Source organism: Vigna umbellata, chromosome 9 (genome assembly GCF_029865625.1).
Source record: "Vigna umbellata cultivar VRB3 chromosome 9, Vumbellata_1.0, whole genome shotgun sequence".
In the NCBI taxonomy this organism is placed as follows: Eukaryota; Viridiplantae; Streptophyta; class Magnoliopsida; order Fabales; family Fabaceae; genus Vigna; species Vigna umbellata.
Genome location: NC_142173.1, coordinates 23,566,820 through 23,578,802, shown reverse-complemented (window position 1 = coordinate 23,578,802; position 11,983 = coordinate 23,566,820). Strand labels below are relative to the sequence as shown.

The window sequence follows — 11,983 nt, the reverse complement described above, 5'->3', positions numbered from 1 at the left end:
TCTGTACAAATTGTTGATAAAACATGAAAGTTATTATTGCAGGTCTAAAAGTACGGAATTTATTTAATTTTAAATATGGAAAAGAATTATATTTAAAAAGTTAAATATATTTATAATTAATATAATATCTATTTATTTTTAATTTATTTATTTTTATATTTATAGAAGAATAGTTATTTGAACTAATAGTATTTTATAAAAAAAAATTAAAAAATATATTAAAATAATATTTAACTATGAAACATCTAAAAACGCATCCAAAGTGTAACTTAGTCCTTTAAAATTGGCTACCAAACTGCTATATAAACCATACTTTTACCCTGTCCTGTGTTCTGCCTCTTATTCCTAACCGCTGTATATGAAATTAGGGTTTCGCATTCCTTTGCCTCTTTTCAACTTTTACAACCCCAAATCATAATAGGCTTCTTTATCTGGTCAGTGAGATTACTTCCGTTCTCATTTGACTCGTTCCTTTGAAGCAATAGTTATTTGTGTTGTCCTTTAATATCTTTTCCACAATCCATTGGTTTTGGTAGCACACCGAGCAGCTAAATTCAATTTTATACTGAAGTATTAGTTTTTTATTCTGGGTCTGTGTTTTTTCGTTTATTGGATAACATGGGTTGTTATTTTCAACTGTGATGAGCCTACAGACCTGTAATGATTTGCGGCTATGATCGCAAACATAACTGAACATCTAAGGGACTGAGTTGTCTAATTTTTCTCTAAGATTTCTGTTTGATGTTTTTACATTTGTTTAGAGTTTACGCAACCTAAACTTAATGTGATAGGTTTCTTATGTTTATTGATCATTATTTTGGTGTTTCGATTGGGCATTAATAGTTGAAATGCATACATTTTCTTTAAGACTTTAGTTTGCACTTGTTTCAAAGCTTTTTTGTTGTTTAATTAAAGTTTGTAAATCCATTTTGTTATTTATGTATTGCTTTTAAGCTCGGTGTTTAGATGTGAAGTATGCTCTGAGGTAATTGATATTTAATCCAAGCATATTATTTAATCCAAGAGTTGTTCTGAGGTAATTGATATTTATTATATGCAATATCTATGGTTGTACATAGTCATAGATATTGTGCCTTTGGGAAAATATGCTCACTTTTTCATGGAAAATTATAGGGAGCAACAATCACTTAAAAAATTGTGTTCGTTGGTTTGTTGGAAATTTTAGCCACTGTTCTCTTTCTTTTAGTTCTTTGTTACTTTGCAACTGGTCTTCCGACTACCGTTCTGTTTACCTTGCCTTAGTTTTTGGGTTACACTTTGGTTTCCTTTCATCTTAGTCTTGTGCCTACACTTTTGTTTACCCTGGACCATACTTTCAGGTCTACGTTTTTGTTTATGTGGCATCTTGGCTTATACTTTTGTTTCAAATAGATTTGATCCTTGTGTGCTCATATGTCGACGCATATGCATTATATGGGGATTTTGTTTATTGTTAGTGGCCTTGAAGATAGCTTTATTTGTGTTTTGTTACATCATGTGATGAAATTGGAAAAATCTTAGGACACCTTCCTACACAGCAAATTACTGCTGTGGATGAGAATGCATTTTCCATGCTGATGATGTACTTCGTTCCTATTTGAATAAAAGGTCTATTAGAGCCATTATTGAGATTAGTCAAACTTACAAATCTTTTAATTAAGATTGGATCCACGATCCCTTGGTTGTGGGAGCACGATGGATCAAATTAAATTTTCTTTTAAATTTATAATATTTCTGTTACTGATTTCTGTTTTCTGGTCACTCTTGTGACTAGGATGATGCTATTGTTAACTGTGATGAGCCTACATACCTGTAATGATTTGCGGGTATGATCGCAAACATTAATTGAACATCTAAGGGACTGAGTTAAATGGTGTTTCTCCTAGATTTCGATTCGATAATTATGTTTTGCACATTAGTTGTTTTTCTTCAATTAGGGTATATTATTTGAAAGGCTTCAGTTTTCTGAGACTTTTGTTTGCGTGTTTTCTAAATTTGTTCGGCAATCTTTAACTGAATATGTGCATTTCCCTCGCTATCCAATGTATCACTTATGATGCTACAATTGGACGTCTAGCCTATAGATGCTAATGAATGAGTTAGCTTATCATTTTTTGACCCCTTTATTTAAGTAAAGTGTAGCATATAGATGCTAATGGGGTTTGTCTTGCTCACTCTTATTATTATGTAACTCGAAGATTATGGGGTTCATGGGTTGCACAGCCCCTTTAAAGCCATCTTCTTGTGAGACAATAACTCTCCCCATTAGTTTTAAAGAGAAGAAAGTAGGAAGTGTATTAAAACCTATGTCTCATCTATTGACATACAAATGAAAGAAAAACACAAAACAATACAAAAGAAAGAGTAAACTAATGTGCGAGAGAAGTTTTCATATTAGATTTAATTATCCAAATGCATGTCTTTGACACAAAGTTTCAATGTAGATGTATATATGTAGATGTACACTTATAGTTGTATTTATGCTTTGCATAATCATAAACAAAGAGGCTATCATCTTATCATTTATATGATTAGTTTCCTTCACGTCTTGGACCAAGCATCCAATGAGATCCAATGGTTAGGATCTCATGCGACTCTTATCATATAATTCATTCTCTTATGTTTAAGTTTGGATAGTTATTAGAGTTCATGATATCTCTTTTCTCATTCCACATATGTACATTAAGATCATCACCCACCACAGAATTTCTTTTTTATATTCTCTCAACACCATTACCATATATGTTCACAACCATCATTATCACCTCAATTATTTATAAATAACATTACACACATACATCAACTCCATCATTTTGACATTCGCAAAATCACACATTAAACATACCAAAAGAAAACATATGAAAATAGAGCTGAACTTTGTTAATCTTGTTCAACGAGAATATTTATTCGCTCAGCGAGTAATGTCTAAATGCACACTTTCTCAACAACCAAATTACTCGTCCAACAAGATTAATATTGTAACTTAAAATTAAATTCTCACAAAAGTTGCTAAGCAAAACTTGTCTTGCCTAGCCATTGTTAAATGAATAAGCTCTCTGACTTTGGTTTCGTTCAACAAGTATATTCTTACCCAACGAGTACCAAGTCAGTAGCTCTCTAACTTTTACTTTGCCTAACAAGTATAAATTTATCCAGTGATTGTCAAGTTAGTGAGCTCTTTGCCTTTGGTTTCACCCAACAAGTATATTCTCGTTCATCGACCACTAAGTCAATAGCTCTCTGATTTGACTTCAACCAACGAGTATATTTTCGTCCAACGAGTATATTCTCGTCCAGTGAGTCTACATAATTCTAAAAAACATAATTTTGTAGATTAATGCCAATTTATCCCTGCAAGTTCAATCCAATAACCAACACAAATGTCCAAATCAAATTTGACCACATTCAATGATTCAATCAACATAATCTCCAATACTAATTAGGCAACATCCTTAATTTATTATGCAATTCAAGTAAACCAATTTATAACCATAATTTCAAGTCCATTCACCAATTCTTACACAGCTCAATCATATAAGCAAAACATCATACAGACATACAATTAATAAGTATAATGTATCAATCACCTGAAATTTGTGCAATTGGCTTCTCTTACTTGAGAGACTAGTAAACTTGCTCTAAGGTATCCCAAATTCCTTCCAGCTCATAGGATGTTCTATCTATACCTAGGAACAACACAAACATGATCACTAGCTTCTAAACTCCATATTTTCCCATCCTTTCAAACTCAAAACTAAAATTTTCTAACTCACCAAACTCCAACACACCACATCTCCATCTTCGAGGCAAAAAATTGCCTCAAAGACCTTATCTAATTCTTATAAGGTAAGTAGGCCAAGTTATCCTTGAATATGCATTCCTCCACCATGATAGAGCATTTTATCATAAACAACAAAGACAATAAGAACATAACAAAAATTGTTATAAAAGACAAAACTCAAACTATAACTCTACTCTCCCTATAATAAACCCAACTATTTGTTTCATGTATTCTCAACATCTACTGGCTCCAACCTTACTTTTTACCAACTACTTGTTGTCTATCAATTTTCTTTCCGTAAACATTCTGAATTATGAAAGGAAACTATCTTTGACATAGTCATAAATGTGCACCCTCCTCATTCTATCAAGACATGTTTTGTTCTTCATACTTCTAGTTAAATATACAATTTCTATAATCTAAACTTAGACCCTTACACTTTTGCAAGACACGACAAACTCACAATCCTCAGGTCATCTAAGGACAAACAACTTTGATACCAAAATGTAACATCCACTTTTAGTTGTCAACAATTGATAAAAATATGACATTTCAAGATCGATAAAAACAAAACAGATATTGTCACAATATATATATATATATATATATATATATATATAATTAATTAATTAATTAATACAATTATCTCCAAAAGTAAATAACTATAAAAGTAAAATGTATATAAAATAATTAAGAATGATTTAAACTTTATAAAACTCCTATACATACTAACTACTACAAACCGAAGAAAAACTACTCCACGTTATCACCACCTTCCACCAGAAGCGTATCAATGCCTACTCCTCATTTGCTCACATTGATAAGGTAATCATTATAGCGAAAAGAAACACAGAAAAAACCACATATATGAAAGGGTAAGTTGTTAAGATGTCAACAAGTGTACCGAATCGTATCAAGTAATATAAAATGGTAAGACCAAGTATCGTATCCCAAAGGACTCACGACACTAAACAGTTGTGTAATTGCTTAACTAATTAAGACTTAAGAACAATTTTTGGGGTTTTAAATGCAAATGCAATAAAAATAAACATGAATGCAATTTGATCAATTGAGGCTAAACACTAGAATGAATGGATAAAGTTGATAATATAAGATGATAATGTTGTTGGGGTTTAGATTGTTACCAATGAGGAGCATTTGTGTCTTAAAAGATAATGATTTTGATGATGCTACAAAGTGAAGAATTAAAAGACCCTTGCAGTATTAAGTTTAAAAGCATTTCTGGATACCTAAAGTTAGTCATGACCGAGCGGTAAGGACCGAACGGTAAAAGGCATGACCAAGACCAAGCAGTTAGGACACGAGCAATAATGACAGAGCAGTAAGCACCGAACAACAGAAGTCATAACCGAGCAGTAAGCATCGAATGGTAGACTTCATGACCAAGATCAAGCAGTCAGGACACGAGCGGTCATGACTAAGAACATAGGACCGAGCGGTAAAGTTATGACCAAGACTGAGCAGTGGAGGGCATGACCGAGAACCAGTAAAACATGTCGAGACCAAACAGTTGGACCGAGCAATGAAAGGCAGCGAAGAACCAAGCCGAACGGTAAAATGTGATAATGACTTGAGCCAGGCGCATTTGAAGCCCGAACACAAGTTGAAACACAGACCAAACGGTAGAAGGCCATGAGGACTCAAACCGAACAGTGGAAAGAAGAAGAAAGAAGCTGAACGGGAGAAGGTCGTGAGGGCTCAAACCGAACGGTGGAAGAAAGTGAAGAACTTGAGCCGAGTGGTTGAAGACTTAAAAGTCTGAAACTATTCCAAGTCTCGCATATAATCGATTATCACTTACAATAATCGATATCACTAGCAGTTGTAATGTGTCTTTTCAATTTCGGACCAGTAGGCTATATAGAACTTTGCGTAACTGAGAATACAGTGCTATCTAAGGAAGTTCTCAAGTGCCAGTTCATTGTTATTGTCAAGTCTTGTGAATAGGAGAAGCTCACGCTTTGTGTGTTAAAGGTCGAAGCGGTCCTCTTCAAGTTGGCAAAACTATTTCCTTTCGGTTCGTTCGTCGAAGGAAGGTGTTTTTGTTACTGTTATTTTCAATCACTATATTGTAACTGTAAAACTGTTTTTAGTGAAAAGGTTAATCACTATTCATAGTGATTAACGACTGGACGTAGACTCTTTTGATTCGAACCAGGATAAAAATCATTTGTGTGATTTTTCTACTCCCTGCACTCTTTATATATTTTGCTCATCAACTGATTGATAAAATGTTTGAGAGAAAATTAAAGGAACCATTTTTAATTTGATCGAACACGCTGTCTGTAATTTTTTATTCCACTGCGCGACTCCAAGATACTGATTGTTCTAACCAACAGTTGGTATCAGAGCTTCCTTTAATATTAGTTCAAATTTTTCGAAAATGGCCGGTAATCAAAATCAAGTATATGCCGAGGGTGCTTCCATCAACAAACCACGAGGTTTTACTAGTGATAACTATGCCTTATGGAAAGTCAAAATGAAAATTTTTATAGGGTCTGTTGACAGAGCATCTGGAAAGTCAGAATGAAAATTTTTACAAGGTCTGTTGACAGAGCATCTGGAAAGCTGTTTTAAATGGTCCTTATATTCCTAAAAGAACGGTTGATGGTGTAGAAGTAGAAAAACCATACTTTAACTGGACTCCTAAGGAAAATATAAGATCCCAATTTGATATTAAGGCTCGCAATATTATTTCATTTGCTGTTGTGCTTGACGAATTCTATAGAATTTTTGTTTGTAAGACAACACAGGAAATGTAGGAAGTTCTCAGAGTCACACATGAGGGTACTGATGATGTGAAACGCGCAAGGAAGAACATGCTCATCCAGGAGTACGAGATGTTCAGAATGTAGTCTGGAGAAACTATTTCTGATGTCCAAAAGCGCTTCACTCATATTGTGAACCACTTAATTGGGTTGGGTAAGACATTTGATACTCATGAATTAAATGTAAAAATTATGAAATCATTGGATAGGTCTTGGCAACCAAAGGTGACAGCTATCTTAGAGTCACAAAATCTCACCCAAATGTCGATGACAATTCTCTTTGGAAAGCTTCATGAGTGATAACGGTTGAAAAACCGTTATTTTTATACTTAATTTTGATATTAAAAACACCCTTTTTGACTTAGAAGCTTGCTTGAACTCATGTTTTTGCTTTAGTTTTGTGAATAAGAGAGTTGAGGTTATACTTGATGATTTTATCATTGAATTCCCTTGATTTTGTAGGCTAATTAAATGATTTGTAAGAAGAGTTAAAGTACCAAATAGTTGGAATGCAGAAAAGTCAACCAGAGTGCAGAAAAGTCAACAGTGCAGAAAAGTCAACTAGTGCAATGGGGCTGAGGGCAAGTTAGGGCTGAGCGCCAGTTTAGTGCCGCAGCTACCGCTGAGCGCAATTTTTTGGGTGCTGAGTGCCAGTTTCGTGGGCTTGAACCTGTTTTCTGTTATTTTTATGTTTTATTTAAGGACTTGGACGTCTTAGGGATGATATTTTTTGATGGCTTGAGCATAAAAACACATTTTTCACCCCTTAGGGGCAGATTTGAGGATGGTGATAGCTCTCCTCTTCGCTTTCTAGGGTTTTTCTATCTCTTCCATTCTTTCATTCCATTGTTCATCTAGTTTCTCCATGATAATGAAGAGCTAAACCTTATTTGTTGTTGGGAAAGATGTAACCTCTGAAACTCTCATGTATTGAATTGATTCTTGATTTTATATGCTTTACTTCATTAATTGTTAGCGTTTTTTTCTCTACGCTCTTTGCATGTTTTGTTTAACTCATTCAATTGCATGATTATTGATGTTATCGATATGGACACATATAGGTAAATCTAGAACTGGGGAAATTCTCCTAAGAGCAATATTACCTAAACATAGGGATAGGAGGATTGGTTGTCTTTAAGCTTCTGTGCAAATGTAATGCATGATTAATTTTTAGGGAGACAAGACATTGTGAACTAGTAATTAGGATTAGGCTTTCTTCACTGAGACATCGGGTTTAAGGTGAATTAGAAAGTGGCATTAACATTAATGAAGAAGATGAATTCATATATGCATGAGAGTAAACTAGGTGAAATCTAAACTCCAACAACAATATCATCAACTTCATCCATTCATTCTTGTGTTTAGCCTCAATTGATCAAATTGTATTCATGTTTATTTTATTGTATTTGCATTCCAAAACCCCAAAATTTGTTCTTTAGAGTCTTAATTAGTTAAGTAATCACATAACTGTTTAGTGTCGTGAGTCTCTTGGGAAACGATACTTGGTCTTACCATTTATCATTACTTGATACGATTCGGTACACTTGCCGATGTATTACAAGTTTTTGACTCCGTTTTCGGATATTAAAAATTTGTTTATCAAGTTTTCGACGCCGTTGACGGGGTCTTGTGGTATAACTATTTTATTTGTGTGATTCTTAACCGATTAGACTTTTTATCTTTTTATTTATTTTTATTTATTTTTTTATCTTTTTTATTTTTTTATCTTTATATCTTTCTATCTTTTTATCTTTTTATCTTTTTCTCTTTTTATCTTTTTATCCTTTTATCTTTTTAGTTTTTTTTTATGTTTTTATTTTTTTCTTCTTTTTATCTGTTTATCTTTTTATTCTTATTTTTATCTTTTTCATATTTTCATATTTTTATCTTTTTATCTTTCTATCTTTCTATCTTTTTATCTTTTTATCTTTTTATCTCTTCATCTTTTTATCTTTTTAATTTTTTATCTGTTTGTGCTAATTGGGTGTTCTAGTGCAGTGTTCTTTAGTGTTTGCAGGATAAAATTCAAAAATCTGTACTAGGAGTACAAGATCATCATGAGAAGAACGACAAAGAAGGTCGTAGGGCGCACCTAGGCTCCCCATTAAGGGCGCTGAGCGCCATCCTTCAAGTGTCATGTTCACCAAGTTCTGTGCATGAAGTGGTTAAAAATATCAAAGAGAATGGAGTTATTAGATTGAGGCTCCTTATTCAAGGAGGGTAAAGATGGTGAACAAGAAAATGTTGCAGATAAGTTGGTGTGATGAAAGCAAAAGGAATACCAGCATCATAGATGCAGATTGTGCTTAATGGTGTCAGGCTCGTGACGTTAAACAAGCCCTTATTGGGAGGCAACCCAATTTCTGACTTTTTCTTTTGGATTTGAATTTTCTTTGCATGAATTACAACATCTACTGATGGATGTTGGACAACATCTACTAAGGGATGCTAGGAGGACTCAGTTGACAACATCTACTGATGGATGCTGTTATGATGAGGGTGATGAATGATAGCATCTACTGATGGATGTTATGTGATTAAGCGTCTACTGATGGATGTTACTGAAGGCGTCTACTGATGGATGCCGATGAAGATGAGAAAGATTAACATCTACTGATGGATACTGATGAGAAGGATTTACATCTACTAATGGATGCAGAAAGATTTAGATGAGAGAGCATCCAGTGATGGATGCTACTGAGAGCATCTGCTGATGGATGCTACTGAGAGCATCTGCTGATGGATGCTATGCTACTAGACATCTACTGATGGATGTTACTAACAACATCTACTGATGGATGTTGCTAGATCAGGATTTTTATGTTTTTGCTTTATTTTATTTGAATTTTGTTTTATTTTTATTTTTGCTTATGTACTTGGTTTAATGAGTTGTGTGCAATGGTTTGGTATGATGTGATAAATTGTTGTTTGTGATGAGTAATATTCTTATGTTTGCTCTATTCGTCTATGATGCATGTTGAGTTAATGATTGTTGAGGCTTTTTAAGCATAGATGGTGGTTGCTCATAGTTTTGTTTAAAACAGATGCATGATTTCAATTGTGATTAATATGCTGGGCTGGATGTTTATCAAATTATGGAACTTGAGTTAACTTGTGAGAGATTGAGCTCCAGAGTTTTTGATTGATTGAATGCTATTGCTTTGGAAGTATGATTGATTTTGCCTAATTTTCTATGATTGAACCACTTGCTTCTTTGTTACACATGATCAAGGCCATTTTTTCTTCTCCCTTAGAGCCAATGCAAATAGGTGAACCCAACAAAGAACAATTTTTCTCTAACCAATTTGTAAGGAATGATGTTTGGGAACTTATTCCTAGAAAAGAAGACTATCAAGTCATTGGCACAAAATGGGTGTTCAGAAATAAGCTTGATGAAGATGGAAACATTACAAAGAACAAAGCAAGGCTATTTGCAAAGGGCTATTGTCAAGAGGAAAGTATAGATTATGATGAGACCTATGCCCCGGTAGCCAGGTTAGAAGCAATTAGACTTTTACTTGCTTATGCATTATTGATGAAATTTAAATTGTATCAAATGGATGTAAAAAGTGCATTTTTGAATGGTTTTATAAAAGAGGAGGTATATGTTAGTCAACCTCCTGAATTTGAAGATTTTAAATTTCCTCATCATGTGTTTAAACTGAAAAAGGCATTGTACGACCTTAAACAGGCACCTAGGTCTTGGTATGAAAGACTTAGTACTTTCTTGATTGAAAATGATTTTTCTAGAGGAAAGGTTGATTCAACCTTATTCATTAAGAAAGTAGGAAAACATATTTTACTTGTTCAAGTGTATGTGGATGATATTATCTTTGGATCTACTGATGATTCATTATGTGAGGGTTTTGCAAATATAATGCAAGGTGAGTTTGAGATGTCTATGATAGGTGAAATGAATTTCTTTTTAGGACTACAAATAAAGCAAATGGAAGGGGGAACTTTTGTGTCCCAAACCAAATACTGTAGAGAAGTACTTAAGAAATTTGGAATGGATACTTGTAAAGAAGCCAACACTCCTATGGCAACTTTTTGTTACTTAGATAAGGATGAATTTGGAGAAGTTAATCAAACTTTGTTTAGAGGGATGATAGGATCTCTGTTGTATCTTACTGCTAGCAGACCAGATATTATGCAAAGTGTGTGTGTGTGCTAGGTACCAAGCAAATCCTAAGGAATCTCATTTAACTACTATTAAGAGAATCTTGAAATACCTTAAAGGAACTATCTCTTTTGGACTTTGGTATCCTTTTGATGCATTGCCTAGCTTAGTTGGTTATTCTGATGCAGATTATGGGGGCTGTAAAATAGATAGGAAAAGTACTAGTGGTACTTGTCATTTTCTGGCATGTTCTTTAGTGTCTTGGCACTCAAAGAAATAAGCATGTGTAGCCTTGTCTACCACTAAAGCTGAATATATAGCTGCAGGCAACTGTTGTGCCCAAATCTTATGGATGAAACATCAATTGGAGGATTTTGAAATCTTCCTTGATCACATTCCTCTGAAATATGACAACACTAGTGCTATAAACCTATGCAAGAAACCCATAATGCACTCTAGAACTAAGCATATAGAGATAAGACATTACTTCTTAAGAGATCATATCCAAAAAGGTGATTGCTCTATAGAATATATCGATACTTTGAATCAATTAAGAGATATTTTCACAAAAGCCTTGCCTAAAGATAGATTCTATGAACTTAGAAGAGAGTTAGGAGTCATAGACATGTCTTAGACTCAAGATTTCTTACTTTTTCACGCTTTTCGTACTCCCAGCGTATTTAATCGATTATCCAAGGGATATAATCGATTATTTTGAGCGCCTGAGAAAGGGTTCAATTCGTATTTAATCGATTATTCTGAGGCATAATCGATTATTCTAACTAGCTCTTCAAATCTAGGGTAGTCATAAACAAATAATCGATTACTACCATCAATAATCGATTGTCCTTGCATTTATGGAAATTCTTTTTTGAAGCGATAATCGATTATCACTAACCATAATCGATTATCACGCGTACAATTTCAACAAAAGAGTCGTTACAACGTCTTAAAACGGCTATAAATGACCATAAACGACTAGTTTTTCAATTCTTCCTATAAATAAGCGCTTATAAGCGCTTATAATCGATAACTAGCCACTCCTTTGCACCCAAAACTCTGCTCAACTAAGATCTGCACCAGATTTCCTCTTTTCTTCCCATCACTCTTCACACATCCCATCGTTCTCATCCTGCCATGGCTGATTCAAGAAGACCTCGTAGGAGGACTGCTGGTGCTTCTTCATCTCGTTCAAGAGATGCTTGTCCTACATCCATTGAAGGCTGGATTTCCGATCAAGAAAAGCATGCAGATTTTGCCAACTTTTAGCAGGAACGTAGGCTCATGGTAGTT

At 34.1% G+C, this 11,983-nt stretch overlaps 3 non-coding genes across 3 annotated transcripts; all 3 read left to right on the top strand.

Moving 5' to 3' along the window:
- Positions 1 to 631: 631 nt before the first annotated feature.
- Positions 632 to 715, top strand: LOC124847432 (small nucleolar RNA SNORD25). The gene has a single exon (XR_007029623.1). It is a non-coding gene; the product is annotated as a small nucleolar RNA SNORD25 (small nucleolar RNA).
- A 774-nt stretch (positions 716 to 1,489) lies between these two features.
- On the top strand, positions 1,490 to 1,585 carry LOC148192968 (small nucleolar RNA snoR31/Z110/Z27). The gene has a single exon (XR_015782439.1). It is a non-coding gene; the product is annotated as a small nucleolar RNA snoR31/Z110/Z27 (small nucleolar RNA).
- Positions 1,586 to 1,786: 201 nt separating this feature from the next.
- LOC124847433 (small nucleolar RNA SNORD25) lies at positions 1,787 to 1,871 on the top strand. Its single transcript, XR_007029624.1, has one exon. It is a non-coding gene; the product is annotated as a small nucleolar RNA SNORD25 (small nucleolar RNA).
- Positions 1,872 to 11,983: the final 10,112 nt, after the last annotated feature.